General features: G+C 39.5%; 1 long non-coding RNA gene across 3 annotated transcripts in view; it reads left to right on the top strand.

Moving 5' to 3' along the window:
* LOC117001612 overlaps positions 1-18,671 on the top strand; it is a 114,603-nt gene that overhangs the window by 38,371 nt on the left and 57,561 nt on the right. The window contains exons 1-3 of one of the 3 annotated variants that reach the window (XR_004419081.1): positions 3,115-3,249; positions 15,579-15,623; positions 17,442-17,620. This is a non-coding gene — a long non-coding RNA (uncharacterized LOC117001612). Of the gene's footprint in view, positions 1-3,114; positions 3,250-15,578; positions 15,624-17,441; positions 17,621-18,671 lie in introns of those variants that run through there. The other 2 variants (XR_004419079.1, XR_004419080.1) reach the window with 2 other exon arrangements.

The raw sequence follows: 18,671 nt of genomic DNA, 5'->3' as shown, positions 1-18,671 counted from the left end.
AGTGAAACTTGATATGTTTACTAAAAAAATAATTGCGACATTCCATTCATAAATCTTCAGCAATGTCAGCATTATACTGATGGAATTATGATGTCCCAGTACAAATTGTCTGACCTGCTTTATGTTCCCCAGCACATAATTAAGGTGGCGGTGTGTTAAAGGAAGTAATTTTGTTCAAAGCTTTGGCACCAGCAGTGCAATGTCTTTTGCTCGTATTGCTAACAGTTACCAGCCAAGGTAGGAGCTGCACCGTGCTTGGCTCTGAGATTAGACATGTTCCTGCAGCTCTGAACACAAGGCTTTGAGCAGCACATGCAAAACTTAAAATAATGCTTGGTGTAGTGACTTTGTCAGGATTTGAGTTTTACTCTCTTGAGGATTTGAATGAGCAAATAAGTTAATGAATGATGACAAGAAAAGCTTAAAAACAACAAGCTTTAAATTTCGTTGGCAGGTAGTTTAAAATGTAACTTGTTTCCTTTCTTTGTAATCTTTGAACTTTCTTGTTCGCTTCTTTGAAGATGGAAACTTTAGGAGAGTTTCTAACAGGCTCTTGAAACTTGTCAACAAATTTAATTTTATTTTCAAAGTGCGTATTCTGAATAATGATTTTAGAGGACCCATAGCAGCGTAAATTTCTGGAGAAAATGCCAGTGGCAATGTCACATCCTGATCCCACAAACAGCTAAGACTGTGTGCCTCACTAAAGTTCTGGAGCAATCACACTGACCTTGAGAATCACAATGTTTCTGTACAATTCAGTCATAAAAATGTCTTCCTCCCCATCTGCAGTCCCTGGTGAGGTCTCCAAGCCTGCTGACTGTAACTTGGGGCTGAGCCTTTGTGGAATCAGATTTTATGAGTCTTTCTCATGTATTCTTCAGTGACTTCCAGGCATAACTCATATTTGCAATATTTCCTTACAGGATAGATCATAGGATTTGAGCACAAAAAAGTCAATAAAATGCACAGTAACTAATGAAGTAAATGTGATTAAATGTATTTTCCTTACCCTTGTGAAGCTCTCAGGCTTAGGCAGATGACAGGGAAATTGCTGTTACTTTGCTTCAGGATTTGAGATACCCAGTGCTTTGAACACTGTGAATTTGCCTTTTGATTTCACTGGGCTTTAGCACACACCTGTAATGATGATCTCTTCTTTGTTATTATTTATTTTATTCTCTAGAAAAACAGTTTTTCCTTTAAAATTTTCATAGTCTTTAATGACCTTTTAATGCCATTTCTGTTTACAAGTAAAAAACACATGCACTTATAATTTCTACTACAGTTAGTACATGGTACAATGTTTATATTTGGCAAAAAGCAGAAATAATCAGCTCTGTTTTTAGAAGCAGGTGTTCATATTTGAGCTTGGCCAAAACTTTCCCCTTAAAGTCAGGAGAACATTGAACTCAGGATAAGTTTTAATTCGTCTTTCCAGCTAGCTATATGGCCTGAATCGACACACTCCTATTTCATCATTTATACTGGGTCTGCCTTTTCTTGCATACAATTTTAAGATTTCAATAAAACTTGGAAGATTTATTTTAATATCATTGCCTCTTCAACACATTCAAAACCGGATAATAACCCCAAATATACATTTCAGAGCAATTTGCTGCTGTGATACCGTACAACCCTGGCCTTCTTGCTCTGTCTCTAAATGAAAACACTGACTAAAGGATCACAGAGATTCCTTGACATTTGTGTTGTCCATTTCAGTGGGTCTGAATGATCCAGGCATTTCATTTCAGCACAGTTTTCTACTGTCCATTCAAACCTACAGCTAAGGGTCATATAAATTACACATCTAAACATATAGAAATAAGTTATTGAAAATTCTGGATTTTAGTCCTCTTATACCAGTATAAACCTGTCTTATTATGTCTAGGAAATATGTCATTGGACAAATTGTCTTGTGAGGCCAAAATTAGCTGCTGCTCTTTCCTTTAAGATATTAACAGCTTAATAATTTCCATGCAAATACACTAACAATTAATAATTGCATTGCAATGACTTGGCTGTTTATAGCCTGTAAATTGAAGCGTTAGGTGTATGTAAATATCTTGACTTCAGTGGGAAATGGAAAGACGCTGCTCAGTAATAAAAGCTGTCCTATTCAATTAGCAGAATGTTACATATCCTGTTTCCTTCTAAACACCATAGGGTCTCCTAAACATTCACAGGGTTGCTGTTGACTAAGCAGGCTGTTGCATTGCAGATTACAGGAAGCCTTGTACTTAAAATTACCATTTGAAATAAAACAGAACAAAAAATTTACCAAGTATCAGTAGGGGTGTGGCTTAGCCATTTGAAAAGCAAATCTAAGGAGCAGGGGGGAAATCAGGGTAACATTTATTGCTGCAAAAAGGTTCAGAGTGGTCAAAACTATTTGACAAATAATCTGAGTAGAAACAAAACTCACAAATGTTTTCAACGCAATGTTGAAATGCTTCTTTTTGAAAATGTCAAATGAATTGGTTTGATATTTCAAAATGTTTTAGGATTGTTCATTGTAATGGAAGTTGAGCAAATAAAAGGCTAAGTTCACCCAAGTACTTGAGAACTGTGTTCTCTTACCAAATAAATGCCAGGAGATGCCTTGGCAGAAGCACGTCTCAGTCTTCCTGCCTCCCACTAGATGATGTGTGCTCTGATTCTTATCCTGACTGATGTTTCCCTTTGCTTGGTCAATTTGTATGTCATTGAGCAGAGAAGGAATCCTTCTCACATCACAGGAGTTCAACCATATGCCAGAAGAACCCAAATTTCTGCCCATGCACTGAATTCAGCAGAGGCTGAGCTGAGGCCTCTGATATCTCAAGGAACTGTGTTAGCCCACAGCGTCAGCTGCTTTGTGATGGAACATCCTTAGGCTTCTCTTTCGTATGGAGTTATTTGCTGAAGAGAACAAAAGCAGTCATAAACTACATTTGGAATGTCATTGAGTAATAATCCTTAGGTGCCTAAATATTTCTTTTTCTTTCTTAATTTCTCCAAAATAAAATTCCTTTAAAAGAAGATTTTTTTGCAAATAATTTCATTCTGTGTTTTGAACAAATCATCTGACAAGAAAACATAACCAGTATTTTCACATTCCTCCTCCAGATGATTAAATCCTCAAAAATCACAATGTGACAAGGTTCCACAGTTGGAGTGATGGAAGTTGCTGGAATGTGCCAAGGATCAGAGTTTCCCTTTGCATCTCTTGGATTACTGTGTCAGCATGGCTCCATTCACATCAGTAAGGTGTGCTGTTTTATACTGAGCAGGGGGTTGACTCACTATATTTTGACTTCTATTAGGTAAATTAAGATTGGTTGTGCTAATGGGCTTGGGAGTTCCCCCACTAATTTTAGTAAGTCCTCACTTACTCCTATGCATCTGTTTTTTTTAAAAAGACATAGCTACTTTCATCGACTAAGTGACATATTCATGAACATAAAGCAATTAGAGTTGCAAGTTTCTGGAAGACTGAGATCTAGGACTGTAAATCTGGTAAATTTTGAAAAACAGTAATATTTGTTCTATATATATTTGTGTGCAAGTTGTGTGTGGTTTTGTGGAAATATTTTTGGTAAAAAACCATTTTTTTCCACCTCTCAATTGAAGAAGAAAAAAAAAAGCAAACTTAAAGAAATTATATTAGTCTCTGTCCAAACAGAGGTATAATCATGTCACTAGTTCCTGTGAACATAAGACAGTTGTAAGAATCTTATTCAACTTCTTTTTACAACTATTGCATCCACATCTGCAGAGCTGAAGTCAAAACTTTTGCAGATCAATATTTTATGGACTTCATAAAAACTGAGGAATTTATGTATGTAGCAGATTATTTCACAACACTGTCAATCTGCCATGTCCTCCCATCCCCTTTAAAAATAAAAACACTCCATTTCAAAGCACATTATCACTTTTATGAAAACAAAAAGAATGCATATTTATTTTCCAAAATGCTCTTCAAGACTTTCATAAGGTTACTTCATCAAATGTTAGACTGTGCCCTTTGTCTTTTCTTCTCATCATTTCCATCTGCTGAAGAACTATGTGAGAAATACCACTAAATGAGAGTATCCATGGTGCACCAGACTGTGAAGAGCAGACCACACCACTAACAGACCAAAATCCTCCTATTTTCAACCCCATTGATGGGAGCATTGTACTCTTGACTGATTAGAGTTTAAATATGTATCATGGATCAAATTAAGATTAAAATGGGCTTTTCTAAATCGGGACCTCTTAACTGCTCTTCCAAAGTCCAATAAATTCAGAATTCTTTGGATTACTTTCAATGTAGTTAAAGGTCAAACCTCTGAATGTCTCTTTAGGGAAAACTGGTTTTTATTAGCCAAAAGTATATAATTTTAGTATTTTGTACTGAGACAGTCCTGTTAAATTATGTCCCATTACAGGGTTGCACAATTAAGAATTTAAGAAAGGAAGTCAAGCCTTTACTTTTAGTACAAATCTTTATTCAACTCAGTTATGCATTGTAAATACTATGCGTAAATATATGTCAATTGTGACATTTTGTGAGAAAATAACATATGATTCATAAACAAAGTATTAATTTACATTTTTCTTGGTTTTCCATTAATGACTTTATTGTTGGTGTTTAGTGGGTTTTGGGACAATTTTTATAAACAACAATACCATGTGACTGAAATAAGTAGTATTGTTGAAATTAAGATATATCTATAGGATCATGACATTACTTTCATGGTATTTCTTCCACTTCCACTTGAAGTCAGAAGTCAGTGTATAAGACTTTATTTTAACAAGATGTGTTGGGGATGATGATGGAAGAGAGTATTCATTGTTTGGTTTGCAATGGCTCAATATGGACATTATTTGAGAAGCTCTGTGCAATCTGGGGGCTTTTTATCTCTTTTTCCATGGATCTTGGTGCACAGTCTTGCTGGCTGTTGAAGTGATTGTGTAAAACCCATCCCTGGTGTCTCTTGCCTATCCTTGAGCCAGTCCTCACCTGCAGGTGTGAGCACAGACCTTGTGTGGGTTGGCAGAACCTGGGCTACGGGGCTGGGGCTCAGATCTGCTGGGGTTTAGTGCTGGGTCAGCCAGCGTGTCCATGGCAGGAGATGCTGGTGACTGTAAGCATCCCCCATGGGAATGCACTTTCCTACCTCTCAGCAGAGTTATGGAGACAAAAATTACTTCAGGATACTAAGATGTTTAATATCTACTCTATTGAGGGTCTCAAAAAATAATTCACATAAGAAACTCAGCCTCTTCTTACCTATTATAGGCACTGACAAATTGGTGCTCAAACTTTTCTCCTTTTCTCTGTGTTCAAACGGGAAAATTCAGTAACGGTTTTGTATGCTGCTTGTTATACTTAGGCCATTGAAGCAACACATCAACAGGAATGAAAAACAAAAATATGTCTCAAATCCATGTGTTTTTAAGCCAATTTTATGACAAACAGACAAGATATTAGCTTCATGTGGGCCATTAATATTTAGTTTTAAGCCATTCCAGATAAATATCTTCTATTGGGTTTTTTCTGTGTATAGGAAGAATAATATTTTTGTTTAACATCTTAAAATATAAAACATCTTTTGGATCAGTTTGGAAAAAAATAAGCAAGCTGCCCCAGTGTTTCTGGTCATTTTCCTCTGCTTCCTTATTCCAGGAAAACCAAACAGATACAAATTATGTGTTTATGGGAAAATATTAGACACAGTTCTTTTGTCTCCGATTTTGGAGAATGCAGACCAGCTAATTAACATGGGTCTCGCTCTGACAGAAAAGTATCTAAAGCTCATTACAGCTTAGTGTGCACCTTTGAAAAGGCAAGTGCTGCATGAGCATCTTTGAGATGCACTTTCCATACAGGACAGTTTGGAGATGTGTAAGCCATGGGAATCCTGCACTGCTTCTGCCTGCCTTTGCTCTCAGGATTTACCAGTGGGGCATTGTCCACAACCACTGACTCTCTACAGTTTTGAGATAAACTTTAGCCCATTCCCCCCAGCCCCTAACCAGGTGCAGAATTTATATCCAACCTCCTGGCCCTGAGGCAGGAATGCTCCCCGGTGAGCTCTCCTGACACCATCGTACATCCTGCCACGACTTTTAACATCACTAGAGACATTTTCCCCCCAAAGGAAATAATGACTTGCAGTAACACAGCTTGTTGTGAGATCTTGTTGGAAATCCAAACATGTGGCAATTTACGAGTGTCAGCAGAATTTTTTAGACTTGTGTGGCAGTACGTGCTGTGCGTTAGATGTTGGAATCTGACCCTTCTGCTCTGCCACAGTGGTGTCCCAGGAAAGCCATGGAGAGTTGCCTCTACTCCCTTTTCTATTTACTTTCTTTCCCTAATATTCTGCAATTTAGTTTACCTACATAGCAATTTGCATGTGGTCTGCCTGTAGATTGTTTTTCACCATCTGAAATCTGACCTAAGACCTTTTTTTTTTATTTGATCAACCAATTTTGATATTTTTGTTTTCTTTGTACAATTCATGTTTTCTTTATGGAATTCTTGACTAACTGAAATAGGTTTGTAAAGTAAGAGGCAGAAAATGGTGAAGGTGATAAACCTTTTTTCTTTCTCATCCCAATCGTGTAACAATTAGTATTTTTTAATAAGAAAAGATTTTTTTTTCTTTTCCTACAAATGATGAAACTCAATTTCTAAAATCCAATTTTAATACCTATGTTCTGCCTAACGGGATCTGAAAGCAATATAGATCTCTAGCTGTTTCATGACAAAACAGTCTTTGCATTCAGCCTTGAGCAAGTGAAACAAGGTTTCTAGTTATTCCTATTAAGAACAGCATAAATAAACCTGAGCACATTGCCATGTAATGTTCAAGTAGAAAATAGTCTTATTACAGACTGGCTTGTCTGAAACTTGGGCTTGGTATGTTTAACATGTTTTACATCATCAGTTTTTGTTACAGCTGTTGGCACTAGACTGCAACATGATTGAGAGGTTTTGATGACCTCAGCTTCTGCAGTTTATTAAGTCATCCAAACAAATAAAGAGGTTCTGTCAAGTAGCTTGCTCACATCTGCCATACCTGTATATTTTTATGGTCTAGTATAATTGTAATTTGAATTTTAAGTGTCTATCAGTGAGGGAAAGAGGGAGAAGAGAAAGCTCCTATTCTGTGGCTGAAAGGAAAGAGAAAAAGACACCTTGGCAACCATCTCTATTGAATACATAATGAAGGGCTAAGAAAACAACCTTTTAATGGCCCCAGGATTTGGTCTAAATAACAAAACAAGTGTGTTTTCATTCTGAAGCAGTCAATTATTATGAATACAGGTATTGCTGAAATTTCATAAAAAAGCAGAAACATGTATTGCATCCACTGCAAGAAACAGTGAGAGTAATATATTTATCTGAAGGAAGCAGATTGGTTTTATGAAAGTACTTTTCCCTGGACCAGTGGCATTATCCAGTGTCTCCTAGTTCTCTGCTAGTATCCAAATGGTTCTGCATTGCAGAGAGAACAATGCCATTTTAATAGCAGTTGATAATTTCTTCAGAACTGGAGATTTTCAGAGAGCTTTTTCCTCAGTTCTTTGCTGACATAGGACTGATAGTTAGGACATGTGATAAATGACAAAACTTGAAAACTCAAAGGCTTTACTTTTTCTAAACCAGATGAAACTTTTTGACTTTCACAAATCCTTGTGGTGTGGTGGTAAAACTAATGGCTTGAGCCAGGTTGAAATTAGAGTGCAAACAGCTTTCCTTTTGGCATTTCAACACAACTGTCAGGCAAGTAGGCTTTGGCACAGTGGGAAAAAGAGAAGACCAAAGCAATATTAAGCAACTCTGGTGAACCCCAAAACCCTATTAAAGCAGAAGTCAGTAAGATTTAGCTCAGTGGAAAGTGTGTCTCAGTGTCACCCCCCCACCTGTGTTGGCTGTATGTGGCTGCAGGGCCTGAGGTGATCCCTGTGGTGATCCCTGGGATGATCCCTGGGGTGATCTCTGGGGTGATCCCTGAGATGATCCCTGGGGTGATCTCTGGGGTGATCCCTGGGGTGATCCCTGCAGTGATCCCTGCAGTGATCCCTGGGATGATCCCTGGGATGATCCCTGGGGTGATCTCTGGGGTGATCCCTGAGATGATCCCTGGGGTGATCTCTGGGGTGATCCCTGGGGTGATCCCTGCAGTGATCCCTGCAGTGATCCCTGCAGTGATCCCTGAGATGATCCCTGGGGTGATCCCTGGGATGATCCCTGAGATGATCCCTGGGGTGATCTCTGGGGTGATCCCTGGGGTGATCCCTGGGGTGATCTCTGGGGTGATCCCTGGAGTGATCTCTGGAGTGATCCCTGGGGTAATCCCTGGAGTGATCCCTGCAGTGATCCCTGGGGTGATCCCTGGAATGATCCCTGGGGTGATTCCTGGGGTGAGCCCTGGGCTGATGCCTCGGGTGATCCCTGGGGTGATCCCTGCAGTGATCCCTGGGGTGATCCCTGGGGTGATCCCTGGGGTGATGTCCTGCCCTGGCTCTGCCCTCCCAGGTCAGGCAATGCTGAGAAGCAGATTCAGAGGGAGGAAAGTGTTTGGAGATGGAATGCTCCCATTTTCTTTTTCCTTTGGCAATGGTAACGCAGCACTCAATGCCTGTAGGTGTTAGTACCAAATGATTCTTACATTTTCAGAGGAAGATTCCCTGAAGTCAACAGCAAGAACTTCATAAAGCCCATGGAGCCCTGGCCTCTGGCTGTGTATAATCACTCTGTGTAGTGCCCCTGCCTGAAGTACATGGTGTCATCTTTCATGGGAAATTCCAGCTCACCTGGATTATCTGATGCTGGCCCTAGGAGATTATGGTAAATGTGTCTTCCTGGCATCTAAGGGTGTGACTAGATACCACAAATATGAGATGCAGCCAAAGCTAACTGCATTTTCAGATAACATCTTGTAATCCCTGTGCCATGCCTTGGAGCTCATCCAGGGACTTTGCATTTGTGTGTGTGTAAATCCAAACAACCATCCTGAATGGGCTGCCAGTGGCTTTGGTTTCAGCACTCAACACATTGCAGAATTCAGTGGGACTTGATTAGATCACATTCTAGAGATCACATATAGAAATGCAGCTTGCTCTTTCCTTACAGAGCAAAAGGAATGGTGAGAGTACTCTGAGAAAGGTCTATTTGCTCTTAAATTAGGAATTTGCTGTGTAGTAATTTGGATTATACTATCACCATCAACAAAATACTGGCACGGGTCACTATAATGACAGCCTGCTTGGCTGGATTTCAGTCTGGGGGAGTTTGCAGTGATGCTAGCAACTCAGAAGTGCATCAGAAGTTGTTTTAAAGCATTGAAAAGCAACGTGTAAACAGTGAGCACATAAATAAGTAAATAGAGAATGAAGTTGTCGTCAGCTGTCCTGTGGAAGCAGGAAAATGCATGCTTTAAAATGTGGCTAGTAGCAGAACTCTCTTTTACTTGCTGCCTCGGTGAGTTCCCAACTTTCAGAAATCCAAAACTGTTCATTTTCAAGTCCACCCTCACAATATGTCTGTTTAAGATGCCTCAGAAATAACTGTTATGGAAAATACTGAAAAAAACTCACACTGTCCTTCGAGTCAGTATTTTCCTTGTGGTCCTAATTCAGGTTCTGGTCAGAGGATAATGGGATTTATTTTCCTTTGAAAATAATCTTTCACAATCTTTGAGTCCAATCTTCAGCATGCCCAAATTCATGAAAAGCTGGGGAGCAAGTTTATTCCCAAAGTGAAGCAGTCTTACATGCATTTCTCTTTTTCTTCTAAGGCTGTCCTTTTCTCTTTGAAATAAAGGTGGGCAATGGGCCATGTTTCAATGTCTGAGACCATATGCCAATGCAAACAGAAAAAAAATTAATTATGAATGGTGTCTTCCCATGCTAAATCATTTATTGTAAAGGAGTTTTTCAGCTTGTTTGTAATGGCTGTAGCCTAAGGGTGCACACTGTATAAATTGCCTGATTACAGGATACAGAACACTTCTAAATAGGCCTCAGATGATTAGGAGAGGGGAAAGAAATTAAAAAGGCCATTTCCCTTTAGGTATGCAAATGGATTGCAGAACAATAGACAAAGATATGAAAGACCATGATAAAACATACCCTCTTTTCTTTTACCTTAAACGATGCACTAGGCAAGTAGCAAGCTTCATTACATGTGTCAGCTGAGATGTGAGTTGTTTCATAATTGAAACAATGCTGTTGCCAGATAGTGCATGTTAGATTTCAAGATAAAGTATCGGTTTTTGTGTCCTCAAGCAGTTTGGGGTTTGCTGCCTAAATCTGTTTTAGGAATGGTCACATTCTGACCTTGGTTTAATTTAACTCTGCCTACTTAACCTCTTTTGAGTTACCTTTTCAAGTAGTAAGGACTAAATTTGCTTTTGTCACACTGGATCCTCTTCTCAAGTCCCAGTGAGGTGTCTGCCTCTCCTGAGGAGCCGGTGCTGGTATTTCCCTGCCTGTTTGAAGGTGGCTGGGTGTGTTCAGACAGCTCAGCCTGTCACACCCTTACCCATGTCTGCACTCCCTTTCCCGTACCCTTACACAATGCACATCCGTGTGGGCCAAGCATCTGCTGTTTCCTGGGAGCTTGAATATCTGGGGAGAAAAAAATTTAAGTTTCCTGTACTAAAGTAATTTAAATGTCTTAATAGTCAACCGTAGCTCCAAGGGAACAGAAAGATGAGAGGTGATAGATGATGTTGACTTGAAGTATGGGAATTGCCCAGAAGTGGGTGCCTAACAGCTACAGCCCTTTGAAAAATTACACCCCCACACCTCCACATTGCTGTGCCTCAAGTATGCAGCAAAGAGGATACTGAGAGTCACCAGGTGGCTTTAAAATTCATAGTTTTTTAAATCACAGATTTTTAGAAAACTTTTGAAATCTCATTAGTCTGCTATATTAATCATTTGGAGTTAGGATTCTGCTTAGAAATATGATGTGTCAAAAGTGGCAGGGATTAGGACCCCAAAGCAAGTGTGAGCTGGATTTTTTGGGTAGTCAAATCTAGAATTCTCCCATAATTATAAAAGGCCAGTGCCTGAACATAAAATTTGAAGCTTGTTCTAAGCCTATCAGATTTGAAATCTTTCCACTATTAAATCTCCCTGTATTTTGCTCTATTTCTTACAACATCATGTTTGCAAGTTTTGCCAGAGGAAGCTTAGGAGAGCTGAACTGTGTGTTACAGTCATGAGGAGCTCAGCTGCACATGAGAACCAGAGATATTTTGATGTGTCTCCCAAAGAAAAATCAAAATCAAGATTTAGGAATCAATCAAGTCTACATTTTTTAGATAAATATTTTGTTTTTCATGAGAGAAGTAAAAAACCAAGGAATTGAAAATATTCTCCACATCTGTGCCTGTGTCTGTATGGTCCAGCCTGCCCTACCTTCTCTGTCCAGTCTTTCTCCAAAGAAAAAATGTGTCTGCAGGTGCACCTTATAGGCAGAGCCCAATCCTCTGATCCAAGTGTTGAGTCTAGGACTGTCCTCACACCCATTTGGAAATGTTGATCATTGTTATATCTTCCTCTGCTTAGGTCAGGCCACCAGGTCAGCCTTAGCTCCTTGCATGGGCAGTTCTTCTCTCAGTCAGATGCAAGGTAGAAAGGAGTGGAGAGGGGGAGGGCAAGGAGAATTTTATGATACAATCATCTGGGGCTTGCAAGGGCTGTAAATTGGGATTTAGAGTGATATCACTATTCTTTCATTTATTTCACCAAGTAACAAGGGAAACAGCACTTTGAATGTAGTACTAATGAATAAATAATGCACTCATTTGAAAGCTGGAGCTGCGATTGAGAAATATATGCAGTATTTTCAGTGGGGCTGAAGTGCCATTAATGTGCCAGCTCAGAGGCAGGACATGCAGGGAGTGCACCTGAGCCAGAGTGGCCCTGCCACCTGCCCCAGCCACAGGGGCAAGCCCAGCTGCTCCTCACACATCCTGGCTGGCAATTCCTGGGCTCCCCAGCCACTGCTGAGCTTTTCCACCTAAGGAATGTGACAAAAAGAGAATGTTAGGTTAACATTTGTTTCAATCTGTGTTTCCTTTTATTTGGCATCCACACACCATTTACCTCGTGTCGGTGGTGTCTCAGGAGCTCGAGATGACACCTGTGTAGTAAAGTCTGTGTTTCCCAAAGAAAGAGTCAGGAGTCGTCTTCTGCAGTTCCCAGAGGTTGTTTATTTTATCTTATCTAAGAAGTTCTTTCCCTGACCGCTGTGGTCTGTTCAGTAGGTCAGCCCCAGGCACACTGCCCACCTTCAGGGCAGTATTATCTTTTTATACTATAAAATACATAAACATTGTTTACAGTTACCTTCCAATACCTATCACCTATATTGTACAGTCTGGTTCTACTCTAAACCAATCTAAACCAATCACTCAGAAGATGGATGCCAAGAAGAAGGAGAAAGGACAGAACATGCCAAAATTTCTCCATCTTGACCCCAGACCCCTAGTCTAAAAAAATCTTCAAAATTTACTTTTTTACCTTGTGATAAACTAACTTATACTCTACTTATTTTTTGTGGCTTGTAACTCTTCATGCAAAGGTGGTAATTTTTCCCAGGGGTTGAAATCAAAGGCACGGGGGTTTTGGGCACTGTGCCAAGGCTCCTGAGCCCCCTGCCAGGGTCTGAAGCCATCCAAGGCAGCCAGAGGGATGTCCTGGGTTCCCACAGCCTCAGGCTCAGGTTTGGTTGTATCCTGTGAGGTCCTTGTCCTGCTGGAGCACAGTGAGGGATCACCAATCCCTCTAGAGAAGCTCTGAACACTCTCAGTGCCCTGTGGCCATGTCCTTGGGCTGTTTGTTGAACTTTGTGTAGATAGCTGTGGTCCATTGGTTGTAAACCAACAATCACAGCAGTGGTGTAAAAGTTTTTGGATTGAATGAAACACTACCTGGTCCTCTAAACATCAAAGATGATCAAGGAGCAAAGCACTTTAAAGTTTTCTGTCCTAATAATTTCTCATTCCTTCATTCATGGTCATTTGCAGGTCTTTCCAAGCAATCATCCTGGGGCTGTGTAGACCTGCTTACACCCACCCCTTATTTACCCAGTGTTTCTTTCTCTCTCTTGGTTCAATTACACAATGAACAAGCTATAATTTACTGCCTTGTGCACCTCCAAATACATTGTTGCTGATTATTTTTTCCTAATAGTTTGAAAACAGAATAAAAATCTGTCATGTGCATCTTTTCTGTCTTTAATATACCTAGCTAACAGAATCTGGAAAGGTCTAGAAGCTGTGATGAATATTTCTGTTGTTTTGGAGGAGGAGTGCCTTCCACAAATAGGAGTTTGTGGAATTTCCCCTCCCCGCTTCTGTGGATTATAAATTCTTGATGAGTATCTGAGATCAGGTCACAATGGGATGAAATCTGTGAAAGATTATTGATTTCTTTAAGAAATGAGGAAATTTGTAAGCCACGACATGCACTTTAATATTGGTCCTGTCTGGCAGATCAGCTGCTTGGATCAGTGGTTCTCTGTGCATGCAGTCATTTCAGGATCCCTATCATCCTTCTGACATGAAACATTATTTTTAAATAATGTAACAGACTTAATTTTTACAAAATTAATATTTGCAGTTAGCATCAACAAATACATTTCATTCCATTTGATGTTTGTGTTTTTCCTTGTTCCTAACTATTAGATAGATGAAAAGCTTTGAATCCAGCTTGAAATATGGTATTATATATCCTACATCAGGTATCTTTGAAATAGCATGTGTGGGTGTTTATGACAGTTTTGAAGATTGATGATTGACAGTCACTCCCATAAAAAGTAGTAATATGAAGAATCACTTGTTTCAAGAGTGCTGAGAACATTCCTTACTTTGGTTTTTTTCCCTTCTTTTCTAAAACCTGAAAAATAGTTTTATTTTTTAAGAATAGGAAAATATGAACAAAAAGACACTTTGTTAGGCTAATCTGCTATTTTTTTATTTTACTGCCTGATCTAAAAAATCTAAAAAAATCTAAAAAATCAGCTTATGTTCTGCCTCCTACTGTCATACAAAGTCATTTTCCAGGACTTGTTTATTGTGAACTCAATGCTACATGATCCCTTCTATTCCACAAAACCTCGGGAAGGCAAAGCAACCAGAAAATCAATGCAGGGAAAAGGTGATTTTGTAAAGCAATCCCTTCTACAGTGAGTGTGAAACCCAGCAGAAAACAATATCCTCAGAAGGGAAAAGCAGCTTTGGCTTCTAACCACACTTCACCACTCTTGGGATAAATGTCACAGAGTTTTGGACTGGAGCAGCTGCCAGGACAGCCCCTCCTCTGGGAGTGCAGCAGCTCCTGGGGCAAAGCTCAGCCCTGCAGGATCCTCCTCCCCCCTTTGGAGTGACCGCCCCTGGCTCTACTCTGCCACTATATGTGCTGATATATGTTGTGGTCATATTGCTAGAGATTGACTGGAATCTTAAAATGCTTCTTCATTTATTACATTTTCAGGTTTGTGGCAGCAATTCCCCTTCCCTCCCACCACGGAGTTTGTTGTTTTTAGGTTGCAGGTTTGCAGGCAGGAGGGGAGTGCATTAAGGATCAAAGGAAAAACTGAGGGTGATGGGAGCATTAAAATACCTTTGTTTTCTATTGCAGGACTTTTACAGGTAAAATTAGTTTATATCAGAACTTTCAAATGTCAGTCTTTCTAATGTTTAGACTAATTATTTTTTTGTTTATTCCTGAAGTAGCCAGAAGGTTCAGCTGGCTTTGATACAAAACAGTCAAGTATTTTTTCTTATCTATTCCAGGATAATCTTCATAATAGACTTTTGTCATTTAGCTTGGTATACAGCCCAAAATTGTATTACCAAAAAGCCAAAACTGTGCAGCTTATTAAAAATGCTAAATGATGTTCTTTAATTTATAAAAATAAGTTCCTTTCTCATGGGCTTTTCTGTGAAGATGTAGATCTTGTCCATCAGTGTTTCACTTGAATTGCACCATATGACATTGATGTTTCTCACGTGGCCCTCGAGGAGGATTGGCTTGTGATGCTACAGAGGGCTTGGAGAAGGGACAGCTCATTTTCGTGTTGTGACTATGGAGGGGAAAGACACCAATCTGCAGACTGCTCCTGTTCAGAATGCTAACAAATGAGATATTTAGCTGGAGCAAATAAATGTAGCTCCTTCCTGCTTCCTTACAACATCTTAGTCTATAACGTAGCAGATTTAAAAAAAATAAACAAGTCAGATTCCAGGGCTTGAAAACTATTCTTTTTATGAGTGAATCATATGTTTAGCAAGTAGAGGATATCTACTGACCTTTTTAAAGATATGTGGATATACTTGTATAGAGAGATAGAAGATTGCACCTACTTTATAGGAGGGTGTAATAGAAATGTGGGTAAACTTCAAGCTCTGCCTTTGCCCTGCTTCACCTGCAATTCCTGTTAAACCTCCGAGAGCCTGACTAGAACCTTCACCTTCCCCAACAAGTGCTTTATTTAATACCTGATGAAAAATGAGGATCTCTAGGATCACAAAAGTAAATTTTTGGCATGAAAACAGCAAAGATATTTTCTTGTTGTCTTACAGGACAGATCACTTCTCAAATTGTGCTTCCAGGCAGAGAAGTAAAAGGTAAGCTCCCCATTGTGTACCTGTGTCTCTTAGTCTAATCTTTTCCTGTTCAAAACAGGGGGAATGATAGCACTGTAAATAATATGTTTTTAAGGTTTTGAAGTCCTATTTCTCAATTGACTCGAACACGTAGTTACTAATTAGAGGGAATTCTGTGTAGGGTTCCTCATGTTACACAGCTCACAAATAATGACCAGGGTCTGCAGAAATGAAATGTTTCTACTCATTTTGTGATGAACCAATTGTGCATCTTGCAATCTGAAACCCTTTAAGCTTTCTATATACAGTAAAAAGCACTTTATATTTCTAGATCACATTTTGTGAACAGGAGCAATGTGCCACCATTTTTGCTAGCTCCTGGGTGATAGTTCTGTGTGTTTTAATAGGAAAAATGTGGTAATGTGTTGAAAGATTGATAAATAACTTGTGAAAAAACTTAGTTACTGGCATACTCTGAGGGGCCTGTTGTGCTCCATCATAGTAAGACTTCATCATAGTATGAATCACTCAGCAGGCCTGAAACAACATATCTCAGGTAGCATATACCTTTACATTTCAGAAGAGTGACAAACATGGCATTTTACAGTGCTGTGCATGACTGATGATGCAGGAATAAGTAGGAGTAGGAAGTACACTGGAGTTATAAAGATGTTTTAAATGAAACCTCAAAAGCAAACACCTAGTGAGTTTTATTTTCTGATTGTTTCGTGCTTGTGAGAGTGGGAGCAAAAACCAGGCATCATTTCAATCCTCAAAACTGGTATGCTTTTACACAAGGTATGCTTTTCTAGTATGCATTTACACAAGGATACAATTTATTTTTTTTTTCTATGTTTGAAAACTAAGGACTTAGGTTTACCTGGGTCATCTGCATACATTTTTACAAACCAATGCCAGTGTAAGGTTTGTTTCTGGAAAGACTGTTCACTGGCAAGGCTCAACCTCTGCAACTCTTTTCCCGTCAGCCTCTGTGATGTGTTTGTGAATTTAGTGACATAGGATACACAAAAGCTGGTGGGGACAAGATAACCTTAGATATGGTTTCTCTATCTGTCATGTAGCACAATTAATTTAGGAGACTGTTGCCAACCTCACATCTGCCACCAGCATTTCACAAAAGCTTTTGAACCCAGATCAATTTACAAAAAACTTTATAGTATGACTTCATAAACAGTTCCAGTGGTACAGCTCAGAATTAAATAAATTGCAGCAGGAGATGGGAACAGTGTCCAGTGCAGGAAACCTCCTTTTGGGAAATTGAGCTCATCCTGTTGGTTATTTCCACTGCCAGCAGAAACAGGGGAAGGATCCTGGAGCTGTTCCTGCAGTGTTGGACAAGGGCTGGTGCCTGAGAGCAGCTGCCTGCAGGCTGAACCTGAGGTCTCCTTGGCACTCTGATCTTGGGTTGGTCTGCTGTACTTGAGTGTCCATGCACACCAATCCTACATGCGTTAGGAACAGTTATGTGTTTGGTAATAAACCTAAAATTGTATCTTTGTATTCAAATAGGTGATCACATACTGGTAAGGACGGAGACAATCATTGACACAAGAAAATTCTGCCAGGCACATTGTTTTAATACTGATCATTTCACATGTTCATGTGAAATGTCTCAGTCCAGTTCTAAGAGAGGAATCTTTAAATGTTCCCAGCTTAATTTTTCAGGCTATTTTACTGGACAAGATAGACTTAGCATGCTTTGAAACAGGAATTTTCCTAAAGTAAGCGTTAGGACTTTACATATACTCTAACTAAAATTGGTTTAGAATCTGATCAGAAATGAAGCCTGCTGCTGATGCAAGTATCTATTTTCTCTAGAAATGGGAACAACTGTGAAGGTTCCCTGTCTTTACTGTCCTTCTACAGAATTTTGTGAGGCCATTTCTGTAGATTTCAGCACAGAAGAGGATTAACTGCAGCACAGGAACAGAAATGAACAGTCAGCATCTAAAGGAAATACAAGAACTTCTATGCCTATTGTCAGAGAAAAATGTCAGGTAATTACACCTTGAGCAACACCAAGATTGCATTTCAGTGATTATTAAGACAACAGATATATTTGGATTTGTTTCTCAACTGTCTCTTGCCTGTGAAAGAGAGAGTTTATTGTCAGATTCACTAATGACTTTAAACAGTCTTTATGCTGTTTTATAGATCAGCTATAACTGCAGGAAAACTTAACCAATGCAGGTGCTGGGGCCTGGGCTTCAAGAAAATGTTTCATTGACACAGTGTGACCAATGCACAGTGTGCCTGTAGCACAGAAACTGTTCTTTGAGTGGTTAAAGCCTTTTGTTTTGGGGTGAAGGGTGGGGTTTGGAGCAGGGTTTTTTGATAAAAAGCATTTGGTTCCAGTGTGTACCTCATACATTAACAGTGTCTGAGCTAGAATATCTTATGACTAGAATATCTAATGACTAGAGTCTCCCAGAAGTCAGAAAGCACAATTGGTATCTACTAGTGGCGTTTATGATCACTCTTTGAAACAGATGGATCAAACAAAACATTTTTCCTTCCTTCTAGCTGGGAAGTTCTGGCATTAGCATGGGTAACACTCCCATGTTATGGCAAAGGATTTCTTAGGAGCTGTCCTTTTCTCATTCATATATATGTACATATGCACTGTAGTACCTTGGCTTTCAAGCATCATGTGTTTGTTTAAAAGGAAAGGACACACACCTTGGAAATCAGTTGTCAAACAATGTGCTTGAATTTCAGCTGAGCAGGATTCCCAAAAGAGCAATCCTTGCCAGTTTGTATTATGGAAAAGCCTAATTCTGACACACTGTTCTGTGTAGCCTTGTCCACACACTAAAGCAGCCTGAATTAATTCTCATGTTAGAGTCAATCAGCCTGGGAGTTTTCCTGAAGGCAGGTGTTTCAAAGTGCATGCAGTTTTAATGAAAAGCGAAGATAGCTGTTTTCAAGCATGTAGACCTAGCAAGAGAATTTCCCAGAGGCTGCTGTACATATACTAACCCATTAACAGTTTAAAAAGTAAGAGTCTCTCCAGTGTCAAGCATGTCTGGTAAACCAGCTTTACAAAGG

This window comes from Catharus ustulatus, chromosome 11, assembly GCF_009819885.2.
Source record: "Catharus ustulatus isolate bCatUst1 chromosome 11, bCatUst1.pri.v2, whole genome shotgun sequence".
In the NCBI taxonomy this organism is placed as follows: Eukaryota; Metazoa; Chordata; class Aves; order Passeriformes; family Turdidae; genus Catharus; species Catharus ustulatus.
This window is presented reverse-complemented; position numbering and strand designations above follow the sequence as displayed.